Here is a 27394-nt window from a genome sequence, read left to right as displayed (position 1 = left end):
TGTATCAGTAGATCACAGATACCCCACTGCTGTCAAGGGACAACGCCACATTCAACACAAAATAATATTATGTGAAGCCCTGACCTTACTCTACCTTACTCTCACTAACACGGCCAATGAACGTTGTTGATATGTGTATCAGTAGATCACAGAAACCCCACTGTTGTTTAGGGACAATGTCTCTCTCAACATACAATAATATTATGTGAAGCCCTGACCTTACTCAACCTTACTCTCATTAACACGGCCAATGAACGTTGTTGATATGTGTATCAGTAGATCACAGAAACCCCACTGTTGTTTAGGGACAACGCCACATTCAACACAAAATAATATTATGTGAAGCCCTGACCTTACTCAACCTTACTCTCATTAACACGGCCAATGAACGTTGTTGATATGTGTATCAGTAGATCACAGAAACCCCACTGTTGTTTAGGGACAATGTCTCTCTCAACATACAATAATATTATGTGAAGCCCTGACCTTACTCAACCTTACTCTCATTAACACGGCCAATGAACGTTGTTGATATGTGTATCAGTAGATCACAGAAACCCCACTGCTGTTTAGGGACAATGTCTCACTCAACACACAATAATATTATGTGAAGCCCTGACCTTACTCAACCTTACTCTCACTAACACGGCCAATGAACGTTGTTGATGACAATAAAACCGCGGCTCGGCAGAGCGGCGGCGCCGTGTTCTAGATGGCCGGTTATTAGGGTTCCGCAGGTTATAAAGCCGTGATCTGACAAACTGGTACAGCTGGGGCTGCCAATAAATCGGAACAGCTGTTCCATAAAGCCATGCATACAAACAGCTGTACGCAGTAAACTGGCGGGAGTTACTGGCTAACGGCCTGGATATATGGAGGTTCAATCGCGCCCGACCGACCTCGTAAATGGTATTCTTTGTACTGGACTCATTTATTAAGCTTTTAAACCAACACTGGGGATTACTTGTTTTGAAGTCGCTAGATGATATGAAATCCTTCACTAGTGTTCTTGGCAACGTCACTTGCTTCATAAATTATGAGATAATTCACAAATGTAAGTTTGCAAGCAAACTCGACTATTTAAGGAATCAATCGCTTGTTATTTTAGTGATATACACTAGGACCATGATTATGATATATATATATATAACCCTTTAAATGAGATGAAAACTATTTTAAAACTCTTGTTGCTTAATAGCAAAGAATTTACAATCTGCGTTAATTAAAACAAACATTTGCTATAAAGTTTGGGTAAAAGTAAAATATTTACGAAGAATTATTTTTTTGTTTATATACGTTATTTATAATATATAAATCAACATATTATTATTTTTCTTAGAGATAACGTATGCAATTAACATTACGTATGTATATAAATCAAAACGTACAGGAACAAAAATATTTACATTAGAAATAAATAATTTATATATAATCCGAATGAAATTAAAATAAACTATAATTGATTAATAATTTAAGGTCAAACTGTTGGAGTAGTATAATAAAAAATAAGCACTCCCTAAGCTATATTTATAGTACTTTGCGGATTGTTCCGTTCCCTCTGTGAAGTTTACGGCACACCACCTGCAGTGTCTCTATGATGGTTAAATATAAATTTCAACATTCCCAATCATTTTAACTGTTTTGAGATATCGCCAAAAATGAGAGATCATTACTTTTCACTGGCAGTTTTCATGTAAGAAAAACATACACACATATGAATTTAAACAGATTGTGACAAACAGTACTAACATGTAGGTTGACAATATACAAGTTACTTGAGTTTTCAACATGCTTGATTTGTCATTGCATAATCAAACAGAAACTGACAAAATATAGCTACTGCTTTTATATTTCTACGAAAAAAATTGATTATACATTCAACTTATACAACACAGATGTATGTTATTAAATTTATATTCTCGGATGAATATTTCAATGAAACAGTATTCTTAACTTTCCTGGCGTTTGTTAAGCTTTTTAACATATTAATGTAAGTTGATTGTTATGAAATATATATATAAATTTGTTGATCATAAAATATTTTATACAATATTATTAAATATTTTTAATGATTATTAGATCTAGAATAAAATTACAAGTCTTACGTACAATAAACTCTCGTAGACATTAAATACATTACATTTTTCCAAGTATATCGTAACTTTGGAATTAAAATTTCAAAGCGACAGAATAAAATGTAATATACGGTGAAAACATAAACTGCGTTAATGGATTTAAGATTTAAATGTCGTATATATGTGATGGTTGAATATCATAATGTAACCTTTTTATACTACAGTTAAAATACATTGGAAGGAAGGAATTGCCATTACATTTCCATTTATGATGTTGTATATTTGAACTTAGAAAGTACAGAACTTCTAGAGGTTCTTTCTGGTTTAAACTAGTCGTATAAAGTGTTGCAAATGCTATCTGCCGGTTGAAGACAAAGTTTCTAACTGTCCGCCCAACCGCAGAAGTGGAGGATCGATCGACTCCATTACCGGGTCTGTAAAGTAAATCTAACGCTCAAAAGTAAAAGGAAAACATAATTATTTGATAAAGTCACTCAGTCAGAGCTTAATTCAGTGGAGACTCGGACAGAAACGGCAATAAAGTGAGTGCATTGCTTTTAGGCAGGTTTCCAACTTATCAAAGTGATAACTCCTACTGGCTGTCTTCTATCTTCCTGTACCGCGATGTCACTTCACTTAGAAATATAAATCGAGGATTGGTCAGAAAACTTTGTTTAGTTATCTGTTCATTTGAAGGCATATAATTCATCCACCTTTTTGCTGTCGTACTCGTGGAGCCTTTGATGCGAAATAGAGCAGTTTACTGTCTGCACCTGCGTAGACAGTTCATGCTTGTTATTATTATTTGTTGACTACTTCTTTATCACTTTTACTTGATGTTAATGCTTGAATTTATTTACTCGGTTATCTGCATCAAATAAATAACTAATTTACTGCTGGATAACGTCTCGTAAATATTTTTTTGAATCGGTATTTCGCTCATTTTTCTTAAAACTTTAAGGTAAATTATATTATTTGTTAATTATTAAGGACCCGTCTCGTTATTCTTTTTGTCCGTTTATCCGTTCTTTAGATAGAAACGTTCTAGAGACTTGAAACTTGAGAAATAGGCTCCTCTTGGTCTAAAGAAGAACTCTTATTGATTTTGGAAATTGATTTTGGAACTTCAAAGGGCAGCAAATCGTCAAGTATGTAATATTTTTACTTTGGTCTTATAGATTACAGTGGTGATAACTAAAAAAAATAATACAAATTTGTAAGAAAACTAATTACGATCATTTAACCCTTTCAGTAAGTTACCCATTTATGGAAATTTGATTTGTAGAATTGGTTGATTTCGTATAAAGGTGGAACATTCTTAACCTGCAATGTCGTTACGTTCTGTTGGAACTTCGATAATCGATTGTATCGGTTTATCGTTTGAGAATATTATTATTTTTTAGCAATAATACGAGTATATACAATTTTACGTATTTTTGATTCGAGATTTTCCTAACCATGAGCTGTTCTCGGAGGAATATAATTGGTTAATAAATACTGTATGTATAGTACGTGCTAAATAGTGTAGGCACGTTTTGTGTAGACTTTGTGTTTGCTTAAGTGATGTGTACGTTTTACACATTCAGTATAAGTAACAAAATCAATTCTACCCTTTACTCGACGCTATGTGTCACACACTCAGCGTCGATTGAAGATAAAAAACACATATTTTACCTGAAAAGACATATAGAATCTATAATATGAAAGCTGTTAGTGTTTAACGATCCTCACTGTGGAGGTATGTACGTTGTGCCACTGTATGTATTGTGTGACCATTGGCTAGCGTGGCGGTAGTGTTTAACGATCCTCACTGTGGAGGTATGTACGCTGTGCCACTGTATGTATTGTGTGACCATTGACTAGCGTGGCGGAAGTGTTGAACGATCCTTACTGTGGAGGTATGTACGCTGTACCACTGTATGTATTGTGTGACCATTGACTAGCGTGGCGGAAGTGTTTAACGATCCTCACTGTGGACGTGTGTACGCTGTGCCACAGTATGTATTGTGTGACCATTGACTAGCGTGGCGGAAGTGTTGAACGATCCTCACTGTGGAGGTATGTACGCTGTGCCACTGTATTTATTGTGTGACTATTGACTAGCGTGGCGGTAGTGTTTAACAATTCTCACTGTGGAAGTATGTACGCTGTGCCACTGTATGTATTGTGTGACCATTGACTAGGGTGGCGGTAGCGTTTAAAGTTCTCCACTGTGGAGGTTTGTACACTGTGCTGTATTGTGTGACCATTGACTAGCGTGGCGGAAGTGTTTAACGATCCTCACTGTGGACGTATGTACGCTGTGCAACAGTATGTATTGTGTGACCATTGACTAGCGTGGCGGAAGTGTTGAACGATCCTTACTGTGGAGGTATGTACGCTGTGCCACTGTATGTATTGGGTGACCATTGACTAGCGTGGCGGAAGTGTTGAACGATCCTCACTGTGGAGATATGTACGCTGTGCCACTGTAGGTATTGTGTGACCATTGACTAGCGTGGCGGAAGTGTTGAACGATCCTCACTGTGGAGATATGTACGCTGTGCCACTGTATGTATTGTGTGACCATTGACTAGCGTGGCGGAAGTGTTGAACGATCCTCACTGTGGACGTGTGTACGCTGTGCCACAGTATGTATTGTGTGACAATTGACTAGCGTGGCGGAAGTGTTGAACGATCCTTACTGTGGAGGTATGTACGCTGTGCCACTGTATGTATTGTGTGACTATTGACTAGCGTGGCGGTAGTGTTGAACAATTCTCACTGTGGAGGTATGTACGCTGTGCCACTGTATGTATTGTGTGACCATTGACTAGCGTGGCGGAAGTGTTGAACGATCCTCACTGTGGAGGTATGTACGCTGTGCCACTGTATGTATTGGGTGACCATTGACTAGCGTGGCGGAAGTGTTTACGATCCTCACTGTGGACGTGTGTACGCTGTGCCACTGTATGTATTGTGTGACCATTGACTAGCGTGGCGGAAGTGTTTAACGATCCTCACTGTGGACGTGTGTACGCTGTGCCACTGTAGGTATTGTGTGACCATTGACTAGCGTGGCGGAAGTGTTGAACGATCCTCACTGTGGAGATATGTACGCTGTGCCACTGTAGGTATTGTGTGTGACCATTGACTAGCGTGGCGGAAGTGTTGAACGATCCTCACTATGGAGATATGTACGCTGTGCCACTGTATGTATTGTGTGACCATTGACTAGCGTGGCGGAAGTGTTGAACGATCCTCACTGTGGACGTGTGTACGCTGTGCCACAGTATGTATTGTGTGACAATTGACTAGCGTGGCGGAAGTGTTGAACGATCCTTACTGTGGAGGTATGTACGCTGTGCCACTGTATGTATTGTGTGACTATTGACTAGCGTGGCGGTAGTGTTGAACAATTCTCACTGTGGAGGTATGTACGCTGTGCCACTGTATGTATTGTGTGACCATTGACTAGCGTGGCGGAAGTGTTTAACGATCGTCACTGTGGAGGTATGTACGCTGTGCCACTGTATGTATTGTGTGACCATTGACTAGCGTGGCGGAAGTGTTGAACGATCCTCACTGTGGAGGTATGTACGCTGTTCCACTGTATGTATTGTGTGACCATTGACTAGCGTGGCGGTAGCGTTTAAAGTTCTCCACTGTGGAGGTTTGTACACTGTCCTGTATTGTGTGACCATTGACTAGCGTGGCGGTAGTGTTTAACTATCGTGAGAGCTGTCGGGAGGTTTTCCCTAGGGAAAGCCTAATGACATTGCCATCACTTTATATATATTCGGTTGCCACATTTACATTTAAGAACCTTCAATCCTTCCCATCATTTAACCACGTGTATTCTACAAGAAACAGAGATGCTCTAATCATTCCGCAACACTATAATAACACATTTAAAAAATCAATGTCATATATGGGCCCTAAAATCTTTAATGCTTTGCCTTCTAGTATCACAGCGTGCGAGACTGAGACGTCTTTTAAAAACAACTTAAAAAATTACCTAATAAGACAAGCATTTTACTCCGTTAACGAACTGGTGAGCGGTGCTCCAGCCTAGTGGACGATATAGATAAGATTGTTTGTAGTTTAAGTTGTACTATTTTATATTTTAAACTGTTTTTAACTGTTATTTAAATGTGTGATGTTGTATTCTTCTGTCTAGTATTAATCGTTTCTATAATATCTGACCATGTTCCATGCATGTCTCATGTCAATGAACAATAAAGAATTTGATTTGATTTGATTTAATTTGACTGTGCTGTATTGTGTGACCATTGACTAGCGTGGCGGAAGTGTTTAACGATCCTCATTGTGGACGTGTGTACGCTGTGCCACTGTATGTATTGTGTGACCATTGACTAGCGTGGCGGAAGTGTTGAACGATCCTCACTGTGGAGATATGTACGCTGTGCCACTGTATGTATTGTGTGACCATTGACTAGCGTGGCGGAAGTGTTGAACGATCCTCACTGTGGAGGTATGTGTGGCCACTGACGAGCGTGACAGTAAATCACAACGGCAGTGTTTAATCGAATAACAGCCAGCGAGCGTATGACACAATTGTGGACCGGTATTGATGGCGTCATTGTGTACTGGGCATCTCTCTGTTACATTGACAAGGGACTCAATTTGAACCGATTTTAGTCTTCAGGGTGTTTTGTTTATTCCTTATCCCCTACAATGTTGTACATTTCAGAAATGTTACTAATTAGCATTACATATGATTTATATTTTTGAATATTTAATATAAATTGTACCGGCGTTTGGCACCTCATCGATGTTCCATAATTTAAAAATAACTTCTTATTTTAAACCCAAATCCAATTTTACAAAACAACGAAGTGTTTCTTAGCCAACTGAATTTATTTCTGTTTTTCTTATTGAAAGGAACTAATCAGCAAATATATATATATTCAACTGGTCATTACCTTCAACAGTTTGTTTATTTTTAATTCATTGGAATTCATTATCGGATCAGACAGTACTACGATTTATTCATCTATTAACTAGCCTTTTGGTTATCTTTTCGGATATAAATACGAAACTCTTATAAGTATATTTATAAGATATACTTTTCCTTTAGGTTGCAAAAATTAATTTTTTATTAGACTTCAAACATGAGTTGACTATTCCAAATTACGTATTAATCCATAACACCTAGCAGTAGTTAGTTATAAGGAGATGAGATCGTGTCTGCGGTAACTTTGTGACCGTTGTTTTGGTTGTAGTGAAATATTATACATCTACAGAGAGCCAAACCGACTGCGAGATATGAAAGGTAATGCGTGAGGAGCCTGTAGTTAGTGATAAGGAGATAATTTTGTGTTTACGGTAACTTTGTCATTGTTATGTTGGTTCCAGTGAAATATAATCCATCTACAGAGAGTCGACAGAGAAATATGAAAGGTAATACGTGAGTAGCCTGTAGTTAGTTATGAGGAGATGAGTTTGTGTTTACGGTAACTTTGTGTTTGTTACGTTGGTTCCAGTGAAATATAATCCATCTACAGAGAGCCAAACCGACTGCGAGATATGAAAGGTAATGCGGAGTGACGTTAATACTTGGTGATGTATGGCAGCCGGCCTTACCATGTATACTCATGTAAACCGTACACTCCCATAAAAATACCAGTTTCTTCTTTACATATTTTGTCTAATCGTCATCGTAGATTTATCCCTTGAAAACAAAATAAAAAATGTGAACTCTTAAAGATGATAATTCTTTTTGATAACTGTATTTAATCTAACAATTTGGAACATTAAAATTAAGTGAACTTGAGGTAAGGTAGCGGTAGTACTATATTATTTATTGATATATTCCGATGTTTAGTGGTCGTAGCATGGAAGAGCCGTTTGAGGTGTCCTCTCAATAACCATTATTGACCCCAAGGATTCCTAACAATATCTTATGATCCTGCAAAATGTGCCTATACACCGATATGGGTTTTTTGTGTGAAGTTGGCTATAATGACTCTAGAAATGCTTGGTGGGAACTCAACGTTCGTGTTAGGGTGTACATTGATTACTTACTATTTGGAGTCTATATTTTGAGATCTAAAATGCAAGAAATGATAGATGCTTGGATGAAAGTTTTAGCAATGATTATTATTTACCTCATAATTTGGGACCACTTGATGTCAAGTAAGATTGTTTATTACATTCTACGGTAAAGTCCATTACATAAAGTTTATCAGTGAGCGTTTTTAATTTTGGTTGAAATATGCTAAGTAGTCATATTGATCGAATTGTTTTCTAGAAATGACGTCTTATAGATTGGAACAATATTTGAAACATGTTCAATATAAGTTGTAACAGAAAATATATAAATACATTATTGTTAATTTTAGTTAATTTAAATAGCCAACAACATTTCGATTGTAGTTACTCTAATTGAAAGGTAAAATTTATATTACTTGGATTATCATAATTGTGCTTCTAAAATGAAGGCGGCCGGGTTATACAAATTATGGCCATTTATTATTGAACGTTTTAAATGGAATATATCATTGCCTACCACCCAGCACTAGAGCGCTGTTATATAACACTCGAAAGTCACGTATTATACACTAATGAATATCACTGCGTTTTAATTTATGAACTGATATTTTATTTGGTAAATGACTCGTGAAAACCGTCAAGACGTATTGCATGCATTATTTGGCGAGCGATCTCATTTATTATGAAGCTACCTTTACTAATTTAGCCACACTGATACGAAATCTATTCTATTTATCATATAAATTTATAATGTTATAGATGGAGCTTATATTGGTACTGATAACTTACTTACATTAAAACATTAAACCAATATTTAACACTTTTATTATTTTGTGAGGCCTTTCGATATCAAAGATATCTTCTTCAGACACATCACAAAATAATAAAAGTGTTAAATATTGGTTTAATGTTTTAATGTAAGTAAGATATAAATTTATAGTTTGTGACTTAAATATGCTATCTCTCTGTTAGTTTCCCTATATTTAGTAAGTAGTGTAATTTTAAAAACAGGCCCCAGTGAACAATCCGTTACGTTGTAAGTGAATGTATTGTGAACAACTCCCTGAGGAAAATGTTAGAATGGCAATAACCTTCATAAAAATATAATTTACTATTTACTTCTAAGAAAAGGAATCTTCTGAGACACAATCTTAAGTAAGGCCCCATCTAAAAGTAGTAGCACTCTCCTTTTGGTTATGAAAGAATGTTTTATAGCTGAGTGACACTTGAATAGGCAGCAAAAAGTACTGCTTTCCCAACACCCATCACGTTTCGCAATACGATTTCATCCTGATATATGCACAAACAACCGGTCTGCCCCCTAACATACAGTCCTGGCTGTGTTGCTTTACTACAAATCATTCTGTCCGTTTGGTGAACATATTAGCTTGTCACGGGTATCATTCTTGTTTAGACTGCTACTTTCCTGATGCATTCGTTGAAGTACTTGTATTCACCTGCCCCTCAAGATATATTACAGAAATGCAAAATAAACAAATAAAATCATTGATAACTTTCGAAAGTACACGTTTAGCGATATAATCATATAAACCTCGTTCTCGATACCTAAATAAATCTATTGATATTAGAAACTTCACTTACTCGACATTTCCAATTTGAAAACCTCTCGTTAAAGAATTAGAACCAATCGATAAGCCTAACCTCCCCATTCTTGCAGAACAACACTGTCCTTTGCGATTACAGCAATTGACTTAACTCATTGTAACGTGTTCACCTCCAGCAACAGCAGAATGTCTGTAACAACGTCCGATGTCACACAGTTGGTTGTGACGTCATCCGCGGTGAATTACGGTAATCACATCCACGATTGTGATTTATGTGGCCCCGAAGCGGTCAACAGCCGAACAATCACTACTTGAGTCGTCTAAATTAGAGTGGGAGATTTACGGCGTTGTGAATTCAATTGAGGTCTAGTCTCCTCGGGGAGTGTATTAATTGAGTTCTTCAAGGACTTTCGCCGATTAAAATTCAGAGTTAGCGAATTAGTATGGTAATGCCAATCCCCTGCCAACGCAACATCTTAATTTGTTCCTTTGCGTTGTACTCGTAAATATATATTCTGATTGAAGAATGGAATTTCAAATACATTACATTATTTAAATATAGTGTGATGCAGTTTTTTCCTTCTGTAAAGTCGTTTAAAATTTTAGTTAATAATACTTAAAGAATAATTTATTGTAATGCGAATATCATTATTATTTCAATATGTTTTAATATACAGATGGGTGCAGTTTGACATCTATTACTGCATGAACTGGACGACCGATGTGAAGCAACGTTTGCCGTATTTCGACATGGAACGATCACTGATTGAGATTATATAGGAGAACACAGGGCTCAATTCACATTTCAATGTGCAGCCACTCTACGGTGGTATATGGCCGATCGAAGCCAATTGCGTGTAATGTGGTCCGGACGTTTAGGCCCACCGGGTGGCCGGTATATACTGCAAGCGACGCCGTATATCGCAGCCGTAAAGCGGTAAATCTCGTCGGTTTACGGCTGTTTGCGCGGTTCAATTGTTTGCTATTTCTGTTTGTCTACACCAGAGAGGACCACCTGTCAGTTGGGTTTGTTGCCTGCTTTTGAATTCCCTTTAGGTTCCGTCCACTTTCCATAATTTCAAACGCATCCGTTTGACACTGTAGACGTCCAGAAATTAATTACTTTACTTAACTAGCATTTAAAATTTTGATTGATCATTTTTAATTAAATATTTTAGTAATAATATTTAAATACTTCTGTATTGTTTTACATAATCGAAGGCCAATAGTTAAAAATAATAAAAACATTATTTATAAGGCAACGTGATACTACATAATGTGCTATAGTACTATGTTTTATAGTATTTACTTCTCAAACTCCAACAGATCTCTTGTCTTAAAACTTTTTTGAATTATTTTTGACGAAGACTATTTTATAGGATAAGGGAATTTCGGTCATTTAGCTTGTTGCATGTTACAAAATAGAACACTACGTTTCAAGGATTGGAATATATTTTCTAATTTCAATATATTGTTGTACATTAATGAATAACCTTAGCTTGCAAGGCGGAAGATTATTTATTATTACAATCTGATATAATATACTGACAACTTAACCGGAACAAATATCGCTCACTCACGTTCTAATGCTTAATTCCAAATTTCCTAATCCTGAACACTTCCTTTCTGACATCGTAAACTTTCCTAATAATTTCCCACATAAATATACTTCCATTTATCTGGACGACCACAAATCTTGACTCCACGAAAGTTGACGGCCACCAAGTTGATGTGCACGTAATCCTTACCCACGAAGTGTTGCCTCCACGAACCTGCCTTAAACAACTTGGCTTAAAAACCAGTATAATACACAACATTAATACTTACGAGTAAAGCTCGCAAGAGTTTGTCCTCATGGCCGAGACAGGCTAATTTATCTAACGAATATTGCCACACTTATATGGAAGAGTTAATATTATTTAAACTCAGCCAAGTAAATAATGACGATTGATTTGTCGATCTATCAAAAGTCATAATTTATTATAAGAGACCTTGAGAACACTTTGATACCTAAAGAGGAGGATTGATTCCAATCCACGAAACGTAGTATATTTTCCTATTTCCTATTTTAGTATACCTATTTTACCTGTAATAAATATAGTGAACAATAATATACTTGGCAATTTGTCAATATTTCAAGATTGGCTAACATTATTGGTTACTTATATGATGAGAACAGGTTATAATATTCTGAACTGATCGTGAACATTGACGAATGCAGACAACTTCAGGCTTAGTTTTAATGCAATCTCCTAAATGGTTTTCTCGCAGTGCGCGCAAGTGTAGTGACACGGGGTGAAAGTCGTATGTTAAAGGGGAAGAGAGCCGACTGCACCATCAAGTGGGGTGAAGTTATGACCCAGTGTCGCCGGCTTCGCTGCTTCAATCTTGTACTCTATGCTCTGGAATGTGTGGCGCAGAGAGTATAAACCTGCCATAAAGTAACCCAACGAGGAATTCTGTTATATTTACTTCATTTTATCTCACTTGCTCCATTGAACACGTATACCTCTGAACGTTTATTGCACAATAAGTGTTAAATTGCACAAATACACACTTGTATGTGTTTTTATGTAGGATCGCACTTTATTAAAATGAATGCTTTTTTTAAGCTTAATAAGGTTATCCTGACTTCACTGTCTTATTCCTTGAGTAATATTGACATACAATAACACATGATATGTTTTTCAGGTCAACAATAAAGAAGTTCATCAGGGAAATGCTTTAGGTAATTGCAAATTTTACTCTATTAGGTCTTATAAATAATTAGTGTATTTACTATTGTTATCAGTTAAATGTAGTCAAGACCGTTATAATACTAATTAATAGCTTTTCCTTTAACGAGAACAGCTAAGGAGGAAATACGGGTTAGGAACTTTAAATTAAGAGAGTCCCTCCAGTTAAGTAACCCACACACCGACACCACCAGACACAATGTAACCTCTTGAGTAAGTTTTTACGACCGAGTCACTTGAGGAGGAACATATGTTCGCCAGGGGGCAGCACGGGTCAGTTAAATCGGCTCAGTTAAAACAGCTGTTGGCCCTCTTCAAACCCACAACTTCTTTATCCGACAAAAAGGCGGCGAAGTGGTCCAAGAGGGTGATTAGTGTTGAAGCCTGTATCTTGTTGCCCGGATAGGAGGGTAGTACTCTGGATGTTGTGACAAAGGATGACGGCGGCCTAGACAGACGCATACATGTGTCAAAGATGTGGGACTACAGTATGTCTGGTTAGTTGTGTGAGAACTATCTTATTTTGTTGCGATACTATTGGTTTAACTATAACATTTGAGCTTGGTACTTTTAACATTAATAATTCCACATTTACTGCAACTTTAAATTTCTGTATACTACTTATTTCAAAATAAATAGTAGTATATTCATCTTGTGCCAACGTAATAATGGTTCAGGGGTCTGGTAGGGAGTACAAAATAATATGTTATTCTTCTCGTTCACTCCATGGTATGCACCTTACGAAAATTAACTAATTCGAAGTCACAGAATAAATTGAGGTTGTAACACATAATGTTTACATGTTAATAAAATATTATATACACAATAATTTATTGTATTTGCATCAGCTGGCAAGTTTTTTTTAATACAATAGTAGGTGTATTTGAAATATGGGTACGTCCTGGATTTTTACCACAGGTACATCACTGTTTTAAATTATAAACTAGATAAAACTATTGATCTTGGGGTTAAAAAAGCAAATTTAAAGGCAAAAATAAATTTTAATATTTTTACTTGGTCTCATGAGATACACTGATCGCAACGAGAAAATTGCAGAATAATCAAATTTATAAAAAACCAAGTACAATCATACAACATTTTTTACATGTAACATACGATGGAGTTACTTTGTTGCATTGATTGGTAAGAAATTTATGAAGTTTTGTCTGGGCCTTTGATTCTCTGCTGCAACAGTTTATTTGAACATAATTCAGTGTTTTTAGATGAAAAATAAATCAAAAGCAGATTTTTTTATAACTCCGCTTTGCATTTGAGTGATAATTTAAAATGTATAGTTTTGTAATTTTCACAATTTTAATATTATCAAAAACTTAAGCATTACTATATAGGTCTTGAAATTGATTGGGGGATAACTTTGCTATTTTATTAATACAAATGTAGTATTTTCTGTTGCGTTACTGTTGATCTGTGCGGAAACTTGACGAAACACAACATAGAGTAGAGTTGTTCAGTAAATGGTGGATAATGTTAATAAAAAACATAGTACAGATATCGTGGAATGGGTTGGACACTAAATTAAAAAAAAAACTTCCTAAAACATGCTCTAAATATTCCTATTCTATACAATCAAAGCTTATAGTCGATTCGGAAAGTGATTTCACTGTGTACCCACTGAACCGCCAAAAGTAAGCCAGAAAATGCGTTTTATGTCCCGTAAACGGCCTACACCTTCCGTCTAACAACGGGGAGAGAAATCCTCCGCAATCCTAGTATTGTGCTTTGACAATGTACTTTGCATACTCCGTGCTATACCGTTACCGTACTGGTATTATTTGTGTAGTCTATCTAATTTATTACTTTCGTGGAATTAGATACTAATATTCTTTCTGAACAATTTATTTCTCATACTTTACATGTTTAGTTAATAATGAAATAATTCACTCACCTTTTTAAATATTATAGATGACTACTTGATACGGGTTTTGATTAATCACAATTATGTAAATCAGGAAAAATTAGAGGAAGATTAAACAAAATTGCATACTTTTACATTTAGAGACTATTGACAATTTTTAAATGAAGATATCATTGAAAAAACAACACTAAACATTCGAAATAAAGTCATAGTTACAAAAAAACCATACCCACATAGTCAGTTGTGCTTCCTTGAACTTGTACACAAATTTCTGAAATTACTAACATAAATTTTTACTTTTTGAGAAATGATAAAAAATACGTGTTCTATTTTTCTCGCCTACATCGAAGATTGCATACAGGGCTGTGCTCATGAAACTGAAAGCAATAAGCTCAAGCAAAACCTAACGCAGCTCCTTGTTAGGAAAAATAAATGATTAATTATATTTAGGATGGAATACAGATTAGGTTTAGTTGGCCTCTGAATGGTGTCAAGCAAACAAAATTGACTCGAAATATGCTTGCAAATAATTATTTTATATTGTGGTGGGTGAATGGTAACGGTATATGCAACGTTGTGAATAATCCACACATATGTGTAAGCGTGTTACCAGAATGTGTTTTACAGTAAATCGCTTTATTTTGTTAAGACAGTGCAAACACGTTACGTAGATATTAATACAAAATTTGCAAGATAAATTGTTACTCTTCCAGACATTTAGTATTTTTACGAACCCGAGTACAAGAGCAGAAACATCGATCTGCACTAAGGTTTAGACCCGAGACGCGTAAACAGAACCAGACGTGCGCACCTTGTGGTGCGGGAAATACAAAAATCTCAAGTGACGTGGGCAGTGAACGAATGGGGCGATAAAGTTGTTTTATGCTCACCACAAAACCTTTATCTGCGCCAGGTCTCCCCCATGCGAGAGGGATTTGTTTGTCGGGAAAGTGAAATAATATATAAAACAAACGACATTACAACGTTTCTTTGTGATCAGACGGATCTCCCCACATGAAAGCTCGAAGGGATGGCGCATTAGGACGTCGCGTCGCCGCTACGTCACGTCACGTCACGCTGAGCGGTCAGGGGGTAGTTACCGACCAGTATGATTGTTTACTCTCTGTCACATTTTAATAAAGTTTCCTCTCACAATTGAGTTAGTTACATCAGGGATGCCAGACCGGTATTGGTGAATAAAAGCATTTACTTTTTTCTATCTTCTACGGATAAGGTTAGTTTTAGTGCGTTAATTACGTAAGTAAGTTTAAAACCAATATTTAAAATTGAGGTATCTTTGGTTTATTTACATAATCATCCTTAATTTATAAACATTGAGTTCTAAATCGTTATATGTTTAATACCTTTAAACAATAAATCACTGCAAACAAAGAATAAAATATACAAAGAAATATACCTTTTATCAATTATACGACATAAAACTTGATAAGAATGCATTAAAAAACACATTGGCATTTTAATCTATTCTCAGGTTAACGAATCTCTTTGTTTAAGGCGAATTATTATAATATTCAAATTTTCCGTTTGTTTGTTATCAGTAAAATGCTAAGTTAAGTAGCTAATTTTTATGAAACATGATTATTAACTTCAAAACTGATAAAACGTACACATTTTTCCAAAATTGCATTTTAAATTGGTACAAATAAATGCATACTTGTGTGTTTGTCAGAGAAGTCTAATAGATCATGCCACACTCTACAGCAAATTTGACCGTATAGTAGCAATTGTTCTGATTGCGGTGTTTTTTTTACCAAAGATAACGATTATTGCCTCAAGTTTGTTAGGTGGGTTATCGATTGTTTCAATATAATATCTGCTGATAGAAGATAGTTCTTCACAACTAGATCTAAGTAAGGTACCTTGAGATTGAAATATGTTAGCAATGTGACGTCGCAACGTCGCATCTATTGACCAAAAGACTTTTGAAAAAAGCACTTCAAATTTTATTTACCACCTACGCAATACGCAAAAGAATTCTAAAGTTTGTCGATTTAAAGAGTATAGAAATTTCTTTGAGGTGCAATAAAAAGCAATGGGTGCATTTATAAAAGAATACTAAATTTAATTTAATTCTTTATAAATCGAGAAGAATTTTTCCTGAGTTTCAGAATTTCATGATATTGCCGTTCTTCAAACAACTACAATAATCATCAAAATCAGTTCAGAATTTTAAACATTTATTTTGAATGTATGCAAATACATAATATACTGTACATAAAAACCTTCAAGTGAATAATAGTTTTGTTTCAACAAGTCTGAAAAGGAATAGTAGAGGTAGGTTTACGATACAAGAATACACAAAATTATCGACGTGACATAAATCGGAGTTCAACAAGATTTCTAATATAGGTTTCTAGTGTATTGAACACCAGTAACTGTATAATACTATTGGTTTGTTGATATTGATGGACAAACTATGAATAATATTATGCAGAATAACCTATGTACTCAACACAGTGTCAGCTTTTAAGAATTACCAGAGATATATTTTCAATAAAAATTGCAAATAAACTGTAAAAGGCTCCCCCTTTAAGAAAGCCTCATTTTACAAAGTGACCGAAACTTGTTCCAAACTTTCGTTCTCTTTTGAAGGGGCCACGGGTTGGTTGGGAGTGGTGAGGTATAGAGAGGGGAGGGCCTTAAACATGGACTAATGGACTTTAAAGGCTTTTCCAGCTTTTATTTATGGCAACTCAAGAGTTTCTGAGGGCATTCTGTGGAAAATTTTCCTTTTAACCTAACTGTAATGTAACGATGCGTTTAGTTGCTTTTTTGCTATAAGTCTCATTCACACTTAGGCGTTTACATTACACGGTATATTGTTGTAATATAACCATGCGTACAATGATGATCTGCTCATACACAGTTTACATTACCTCATTATAATAATTTAATTTACTGCGTAGTTTTGCACTTCTTCAGGTTCTACTTTAACTGTGAATTTTCTAATAATGAATATATAATAAAACTGAAAGTTTTGACACATTTCCAACAACATTTAATAAAAGAAAGAAAATGTTGATACTTTTGTACGAGCTAGGAAATTTATTTTTAATTATTTTTACAAAGGTGTGAATAACTTTAATAAGAAATATCATATTTCGAAAAATCACATTTTCTCAACTTCACATCCAGATTATAATGGTTGATGTTTCTTTATAGATTCATTTTACCCTGAATTAAAACATTTTATTTTGTTCAGGTACTAGAATATTTCCAGTATTACAAGTGGAAGCTACATACTATAAACTATTTAATTTTACTTATCTAAAGCAGTTCACATATCTTTGTTGTATTACGCGGTTTCTGAACCACGTGCATGTATTTTTGTGGTCGACTCTGCTGTTTTCATAGACTCTGAACTTGAAAGTAGATAGAAAGGAGCTAAATGTACTCCTAATAGTATGGTTTTGGCCATTTATGGTCTCGTTGTTTTACAATTTGCTTTTTCAACAAAGAACACAATTTTAAGGGGAACGTTGAGTATAAAACAAATGACATTACGGTGTCTGAGTGACCGCGGAGTGGACTCCCCCACAAAGAGAGCGGCGATGGCCACATCAGGAAACCTGCCTCTACGTCTAATGCACTCCCTTGTCCGCCGCCATTTCTTTAATTACTGCTCTTGAAACAGCCTCATTACGTTTGCCGTTTCTTGTCAAACAGTTATTTATTGAAAGTGTATGTATTTTTAAACAAAAGTCATAAATCGAGTGAGATTGTCGTATTTTACAGTATACTCGTATATTCGGTATTTACATATATTCCGGAATACCCTTTCATATCGCACAACACAAGTTGTAACACAAACTTATGAATACAAAATAAGCGTAATGTTTTATTAACGCAGTTATAAAGCAAATAGGCCAACAGAGTTCGGCCAACTTGGATCCTAAAGGAGACTCACAAATCTTGCCCGGTTTTTGTAGGGAATCGTACCGTATATTGAAGGAAACCAAAAATGAGCGCCTGTTTAAACAAATGTTTAATTTTACGCTTATTTGATTGTGTTAAAATAAAATAGTTCTAAAACCATTCAACTGGTGTCAACCAAACTTTCATAAAAAAGTTTTCTCATTCCAGAAACAAAACGGTGAGCTTGCTTTACCAATTTAAAATTGGTAATCGTTGAATCTTAAAATGAAGGCATTTTGCAAAGATTACATTTTCATACATTTAATGTTCAATCTACTGAAAAACTGTTTTTTAAATCGGACGAAAACCATAAAAAAACTTAAAAGCAAAATTTATTTTTAGAATACACTATTTAACATACTGATAATACAAAGTGTAAAATAATTAACAGCACAAGCTGGATCATAACGGGTTGATTTTGGCCACAAAACTGCTGATAGTAAACGAAGTGTACTAAATTGAACATATTTGAAAATATGCTTTTAACTTAGCCTACGTTTATTACTAAAATTTTACGTCAGTATTAAGAAAAAGTTTTATCAGTACATGGTTTTCCCTGATAAAAAGGTATTTTTAATACGTTCATAAATTGTAATGGACATACTGCGTCTACTATTTGTGCAATATTTTGTTATTGGCCAATTCATTAAAACTTCCAAAGTGTAGGTGCATAATAAGAGAGAATAACTTCCTTATGTCCTGTCGCCACCCAAATCCAAAATACCACTAAATTGTGTTACCAGAATAACTTGAGTAACTACATTTTTATAAAAATTTGATTTAAATATTTCTGATATTAAAATTATTTTTAAACCAAGTCTATATTTGCTTTCATTACATATTGCCAGTCAGCTTGTATGCATGTAATGAATTATTCAATACCAATGTTGCAAAATTATGGGAAAACGTCGACTCATGGAACGGAATGGAATATTCTAATTAATACTAAATTCAAACTTTTCGTTATTGCAATATCCACTGAATGATAGGAAATGTCGGTCTCTTAAAAATTCTACTTTTTATATATATATATATATATATATATATATATATATATATATATATATATATATATCTGTATACACACGTTTATTACTAGAAGATATGCTCTAAGGTTATTGGGGATTCAGCGTACAATAAATACCAATACAAAAAATTAATTTTTTAACCTTTTAGCACAGCGTGGCCCTCTGCAGCCCAGAAATAAATTATTTATTTCAACAGAGTAACAGCCAAATTTTATGACATTAATATTAAGTAATGTTGTTTATTCTAGAAAATTTATTACAGATAAGAATCAAGGTTATTACATTATTTTGTTAATCGTTGATACCTCAAGTGGCTTATTTGATATAATGAGTTAGGAATCAATCATTTACTTAAGAATAAAATGCATCCTCTTTTTTCATGCTCAAGATTAATGTATAGGAAATACATAAGGTAACTTGACTGAAGAAAGTTGACTGAAATTCTACCGCTAAGTAGGGTTAGAAAATTAAAACCACAGAGGTTTAATATGGAGTGTATTGGGTATTGGTCTCGACACGAGTGTTAAAGAAACTTGTCAGAGAAAACTGATTTTTACAAATCTGTGTGTACAAAATCTGATTAAATCTAAGGCAAGATTTTAAAATAACTAACATTTGGAAGCATAATTTTCCTATGAAACAATGAGCACAGAAGGATAATTTTACGCGAATAATCAAGAACAGAAACGACAACCAGACTTAATAAGGTGCTGTGTTTAGTTTATTGTTGACTATTGGTAGTTTGAAATTATACCAGGTTATTATCGCGGTTATTCCCTATAACTGTATTAAAGAAAAAAAATAATACTTTTCGAGGATTGGAAATCTATCCTCATCTGTATGTGTCAAATACTCCTTTGGCATCAACATAAGTATAGGAAAGCAAACAAAAGAGTCAAGTTGACAACATGAAATGTTGTACTTCTAAAATACATGACGAGTCTCTCACCTTCTTTGGTGTGTAAAGCGTCTGTTCTATACGATATAATGGTTGGTGCTTTGTCGAACACTCTGGACTCTCAGGGTTCAGGTTTTTGTCGTGCATCTTGTTATCAACTGTGACTTAGCTTTGGTGTGTAAAGCGTCTGTTCTATACGATATAATGGTTGGTGCTTTGTCGAACACTCTGGACTCTCAGGGTTCAGGTTTTTGTCGTACATCTTGTTATCAACTGTGACTTAGCTTTGGTGTGTAAAGCGTCTGTTCTATACGATATAATGGTTGGTGCTTTGTCGAACACTCTGGACTCTCAGGGTTCAGGTTTTTGTCGTGCATCTTGTTATCAACTGTGACTTAGCTTTGGTGTGTAAAGCGTCTGTTCTATACGATATAATGGTTGGTGCTTTGTCGAACACTCTGGACTCTCAGGGTTCAGGTTTTTGTCGTGCATCTTGTTATCAACTGTGACTTAGCTTTGGTGTGTAAAGCGTCTGTTCTATACGATATAATGGTTGGTGCTTTGTCGAACACTCTGGACTCTCAGGGTTCAGGTTTTTGTCGTGCATCTTGTTATCAACTGTGACTTAGCTTTGGTGTGTAAAGCGTCTGTTCTATACGATATAATGGTTGGTGCTTTGTCGAACACTCTGGACTCTCAGGGTTCAGGTTTTTGTCGTGCATCTTGTTATCAACTGTGACTTAGCTTTGGTGTGTAAAGCGTCTGTTCTATACGATATAATGGTTGGTGCTTTGTCGAACACTCTGGACTCTCAGGGTTCAGGTTTTTGTCGTACATCTTGTTATCAACTGTGACTTAGCTTTGGTGTGTAAAGCGTCTGTTCTATACGATATAATGGTTGGTGCTTTGTCGAACACTCTGGACTCTCAGGGTTCAGGTTTTTGTCGTACATCTTGTTATCAACTGTGACTTGGCTTTGGTGCGTAAAGCGTCTGTTCTATACGATATAATGGTTGGTGCTTTGTCGAACACTCTGGACTCTCAGGGTTCAGGTTTTTGTCGTACATCTTGTTATCAACTGTGACTTAGCTTTGGTGCGTAAAGCGTCTGTTCTATACGATAAATATAATGGTTGGTGCTTTGTCGAACACTCTGGACTCTCAGGGTTCAGGTTTTTGTCGTACATCTTGTTACCACGTGTGACTTAGGTGTGTTTATTGCCGTATTGATTACTTATTAAATGCCGTGCTTGCTTAACCTTATACTTGACCTTCAGATCGTATAAGATGAAGAGGATCGATTTAAATTTTAGAAACTCAGTGCTCTATGTTTTTAAAATACAACTATAGCTTGTTGGTGTATTTTACATATCCAAATTTGTGTTATGAATGGTTTCAGGTAAAATTTAACGGATTTTACCGGTTGATATTAGTTACGTTCGTTAAATAACTGCAATGAATCAATTAAATATACTCAGTAATGTTTTGTTTGACTAAAACAACTAATATTTCACTAATCATACACTAAAACGGTCTACCATTATCATAAATAATTTTATCTTCAGTTTTTTCAGTTGTGCACACATTTCTTTACGATCACAGGACGATATTCATTCAAACAGATGGAAAACCTCCGATACAATTCATTGATTCAGGACTTTATACTTCCTTTGTTACTGGAGTATAGCTACGCGGAAGTGGATAGGTTCTTAAATCGGGTCATTCGAAGAGAGGGAATTGCCCTGCCAGGCGGCCACCTTACCGCCATTAGGCTCTTGTAGTCGGGAGTCAAGTGGCCCTTAGCCCTTGCCCAGGTCCTCCCCTCCAATTGCCGCCCTGCACTCACCTTCTTATGAGTCCGAATGTTTCCTTCTCCACTTGCTCTGCAATAATACTGTAGAGTCACACGGCAATACCATTATTGGGTTTGTTGAAACAATATATTTGAGTTAACAGTAGTACTGTTACATACGAGTATTTGCTACATAAAATTATTCTATAATACATAATGTTCTCTACCGTTTTATTGTTAAATATAGTAGACTTATTTTTGTAAAAGTACTTGTATCTTTTACATACTGTAATGTTGGGTAGTTGAGATAATAAGCTGTTTCTAACAAGTTATTCTGTAATATCATACATTATATGTAGAATGCTTTGTAAATGCAGAGTGCTAATTTTGTATGGTTTACAACATTATACTCGTTGCATTAATTACCACCTTTTATTCATTACATCAATGCCTTACGTAACAGAACGTTAGCATAGACATTTTTATTTTTATTTTCATGTGCCCTTTGCAATTCAATGAGAAACTTCCACTTGTTAAATTCAAATTTATGGTTTACAATATGGACTGCTAGCAGACCAGATCAATGTAAAGGTTTCCAGTCAGCTTTTATGCATGACACGAAATTTGCCATACCAATGGTAGTCCTGTTAGTACTGTAAACATATGAATTATCCAAAGCAGTCCATTATAGGCAGCACGGATCCCAGTTGGTATGACAATACAACTATTTTAGAAATAAGGAGTAATTGGACATTACTAATAATAAATAGAAAACAATTGTATAACTACAGTAATGTGTTTTTTATTTAATTAATTTTTTCTGGACTACATAAGTCCATCCATACATGCAGTGAAATAATTGACATGCGATTATAAGAAGTAAACAATGTAATATAATATGTATTTACAAACATTAATACTACATTTGAACTTCTTACCTGTGTTCTCAATTCATGCAATGCTTGATACAAATATTTAAGAAGGAATACATATATACGAGTAATATATGTGCAAAAATATACATAATATAATAAAGAAAATTGTACAATATTAAGTGGTATATATACACATATATTTTCAGAATAACTATACCTGAAACTTTGAATTGAAATGTTAAAAAACTAAACTGCTTCCACTTGTCCACTTTTTACATTTTATTTAGGAATTAATATAAAACGCTAGACTGTACTTTGGCCGGTACAGGTTGCACATCCATATAGTTAGACGTAACTACACCAAAAACTATGCATAAATTCGGAATTCCCTCATAGTAATTTCTTAGTACTGAAGAGAAGCGGGAAGAGTAATTATACCGACGAGCTTCACCTTATCATTTTTCGTTTTAATGAATTCTAAGTGAGGTCTGAAACACACTTTGTTTGATAAACCTTTATGGAAAATGATATGATTTTGTTTAGTATATTATATTCAAATGCTTAAAATCTACTAAATTTTTCAGGGTTGTCCAAATTTACTGTTGATATCTTATCAGTAACTATGAAACAATGATCAACCTAACATTTGCTCCCACCGACTCTCAGTGGGACGTTCTCGTGTGACAATGATATCTATGGTGTACAAAAATAACAGAGCCTCAAGAGCATACATACATGCACGCTTATACACACCTTGTACAAGAACTGGATTAATAATTCGCTATGACAGCACGACAAGGTTACAAGTTTCGCCTTCAACCCGTCGAATTTCCTCCTTGAAGTCACTGAATGTTTCGAGGTTTATAGGGGTATACCAATTACTTCGGATAGTCACAAAGACAAAAGTCACACGACCTAGTGGCCATTAATGGTCGGAATTCCGAGAAATGACGCGATCCTGGAACCATTCACGGAGCAACACAATTGCTTGGCGAGCAGTGTGGCAGAAGGCCAGATGCATAACAACATTTTTAATACATGAAATAAATTATGGAAGAATATATAAATATGTTTATGTTATTACTTTAAGCTTTAAATTAAAATAAATCTCAAGCTTTATAAAACTGGTTATGTACAGTAACACAAATATGCAACAAATAAATTCAATTGTTTATTGCTATCTATGTAATCTAGCCTTTTCATAAATTAATGACCATTTTATTTATACTTTAAACTATTAAAAGCCTCAAGGAATATAAAACAATTACACAGTTGGTGTAGTAATGATACTGATCACGTTAACATTTTTATTAATCAAATGTTGGCTCTGTATAAAGCCCTGCTGTTCGTTAACACATCTGAAACTTTTGGCCATTTTCTCATTAAAGGTAGATGGAAGTGTTCTGCGGCAGCGGTAGGCCGTTAAACACCGCACAGTATCAGGTTGGCCCGGCCGCGCCAATTATCAGAACTGCTGACGCTTCGTGTAGTCAGCAATCCGCCGCGCCGACCCGCTCTGGACGTTATTGTTTGTAGGGGATGTATGCCATTATATATGTTACCTTGTGTGTGTGTGTGTGTGTGTGTGTGTGTGTGTGTGTGTGTGTGTGTGTGTGTGTGTGTGTGTGTGTGTGTGTGTGTGTGTGTGTGTGTGTGTGTGTGTGTGTGTGTGTGTGTGTGTGTGTGTGTGTGTGTGTGTGTGTGTGTGTGTGTGTGTGTGTGTGTGGTGTGTGTGTGTGTGTGTGTGTGTGTGTGTGTGTGTGTGTGTGTGTGTGTGTGTGTGTGTGTGTGTGTGTGTGTGTGTGTGTGTGTGTGTGTGTGTGTGTGTGTGTGTGTGTGTGTGTGTGTGTGTGTGTGTGTGTGTGTGTGTGTGGTGTGTGTGTGTGTGTGTGTGTGTGTGTGTGTGTGTGTGTGTGTGTGTGTGTGTGTGTGTGTGTGTGTGTGTGTGTGTGTGTGTGTGTGTGTGTGTGTGTGTGTGTGTGTGTGTGTGTGTGTGTGTGTGTGTGTGTGTGTGTGTGTGTGTGTGTGTGTGTGTGTGTGTGTGTGTGTGTGTGTGCGCGCGCGCGCGCGCGCGCGCGCGAGAATGGAGGACAGAATTTTGTCAATTTTCTCGGTTTGTGATGTTCAAAACTCACATGTTATATGGTTGCGTATATTTGTAATACTTCAAAGGCATTTATAATATACTATGGAATTTATAAAGGCTACATTATATATGAACATTTTAATATTATAACATAAGTGGGCTACTGTAAATACAATGTTTTTCTATACCAGAGGTTTGTATTTAACGGTTGTGTGTATCGTTGAAACACAAAAAGTGAGATTTCAATAGCTGAACACGTGTTTAGCATTAAAGCAGTAATGATGTGGGCATGTTGGGGAATATGTTCCACGGAACATCGGTAATCCTGCGGGAATCCCTCCCTGGTTGTGGGTGTGATAAATGGGGTTAACACATTGAGAGGGAACGAGCCGGTATGGAACAGTGTGGAGTGTGTGCAGTAGCTTCAGTTCGATCTGTGTGAACTTTGTTTTTCCTTCACTTAATTTATTATATTTTACCTGTTCCCACATTTTGCTTTAAACAACTAGCTGTCTCGTTTGTGTTCGTGACAGTAAGCTATGCGAATTGTCAAATTACAGGCAAGTATTGTCAACTATCATAGCCAAGTGTATAACTGAGAGAAGCATCTTTAATACGTTTTGTCAACGAAAACATGTTCTGAAAGCTAAAATTATTATTATAGGGAGTGAACTAACCTATGTTTAAATGAAAAAACAAGTAAAAGGTATGACTTGCATAGCTTTGGTACTGACGTTTCTGTAATGTTCATATTAATATTTAAAAGTGGATTATTTCGAATTTAACACTATCATAGTAAATTTTTTTCTTAGAACTTGATGATCAATACAGTAGATCTGTAGCCTGCATAAAGAATAAAAAGCAAGAAGACGGGATAGTGACTTGTTTACACTCGTTATTTCAGCTAAAGACAAACCTAACAAGGCAAGCAGCTTGAGACACCGGCTCGCTCCTCTCAAGCTCTCTGTTACTACTACTAGTACAGTATACACACACTGTCTCTGTCTGCTCACAATGGGGACATCTCTACCACACTTTTTTCTATGGTTGGGCTGAGGTCATCTTTGAGGTTATCAATTCAATTAGTTTCTATGGTGAGTTTTTCAAATTCCCAATAAGCTATAGAGATATGAAATTTTAAAAGAAACCTCCGAAATAAGTCAGAATTAAACAGAGTATGTAGGAATTTTATACCATGGATCTTCTGTAAGGGGTTTTTCCAATTTTAATACATGATAGCTTTGACTTCATTATATATATTTGGTGCAATGCTATGTAGTTTCATAGGAATAAAATGAACCTGCTATACTTCAGCTTCAAATGTTGCTCTTCTATAAATGTTTAAGGGTTTTCACCAGTGTGTCACCACAAGAAATGAAACAACTCAGTATCTAATCGCTATTGAATGCTGTTGAATTTAAATAAAATTATTCTATGCTGCGAATTCCACACTTTTAATTTTGTTTAGTTAAAGATTCAGTATATTATACAGGGTGTTCTGAAAAAAGGTGCCCATAAGTCAGGGCGTGATTCCTCACATCAAAATAAGAAAAAAAGGTCTAATTTAACATAGGTCCGAAAATGCTTAGTTACCAAGTTATACAGGGTGAAAGATTTCGTCTGAATTTCAGTTCCCCTGCTGCAACGAAGCCCTATGGGTATTTGTTGGCTGTTAATTAAGATGTACAATTTAGCGTACTTTATGTAAAATGAACTGAAAAAAATTGAATAAAACCGTTTCCAGACCTGTAGCTACAGTAATTTTTAAGATATGTGACGAAATACGCGAAACTTGGTCCCGAAAAACAAGTTACATTTAGGTTTGAAGCAGATTTACTATGTTAAATGTACAATAAACACAAAATATTTTTTCACAGGTACTTGTAGAAAATTTAATTTCGAAGAGAAAGATGTAAAATAAGTCTATAATAGACAAACGCAAACTTTACAAAATAATCTTTAATTACATACAAAACGCATGAAAAATACACAAAATCTGTTAAGCTCTCTACAAATGTAATATTGAAATTAAAACAGCTGTTTTATTAAAACAAAATTAATGAGTTACTATTATTTTTTATCAAGTAAATATTTGTAACAATCATACATTATCATACATAAAAAAAGTTATCTGAATTATCATTCAACAAAAAAGTTACACTTGTCCTAAAAAAACTAACCACGTCACAGTAGATGTTCAAAATGTTTTCTCCTCATTCAAAATACAAGCATCCAGCCGTCTTCTCATAGACTGCCGAAACTCTTTCGAAGATCCCAGGTGTCTCACGTATCCTTTGAATCCCGTTAACATCCTTATTCGCAACTCTTCTATGGTATCCACAGGCGAGTCGTAGACAAGCGTCTTTAAATGTCCCCATAAGAAAAAGTCTAGAGGATTGAGGTCAGGTGACCTTGCAGGGCCATGCTACTGGGGCTCCTCGACCAATCCATCTGTTTGGATATGCTTCATTTAAAAATTCTCTTACTTGTAATGTGTAATGAGCTGGAGCTCCATCCTGCATGAACCACATGTTG

At 35.5% G+C, this 27394-nt stretch overlaps 1 protein-coding gene across 2 annotated transcripts in view; it reads left to right on the top strand.

Annotated features, from left to right (window-relative positions):
- LOC124366197 (discoidin domain-containing receptor 2-like) overlaps positions 1-27394 on the top strand; it is a 351261-nt gene that overhangs the window by 108550 nt on the left and 215317 nt on the right. Inside the window, exon 2 of one of the 2 annotated variants that reach the window (XM_046822571.1) lies at positions 12326-12362. The exons of the other annotated variant lie outside the window; for it this stretch is intronic. The gene's annotated coding sequence lies outside the window, so the exon portion shown is untranslated. The remainder of the gene's footprint in view (positions 1-12325; positions 12363-27394) is intronic. 2 annotated transcript variants of the gene reach the window in all.

The sequence above is a fragment of the Homalodisca vitripennis genome, chromosome 1, assembly GCF_021130785.1.
Source record: "Homalodisca vitripennis isolate AUS2020 chromosome 1, UT_GWSS_2.1, whole genome shotgun sequence".
Lineage (NCBI taxonomy): Eukaryota > Metazoa > Arthropoda > Insecta > Hemiptera > Cicadellidae > Homalodisca > Homalodisca vitripennis.
The sequence above is the reverse complement of the archived record's forward strand: the minus strand, read 5'-3'. Positions and strand labels throughout refer to the sequence as shown.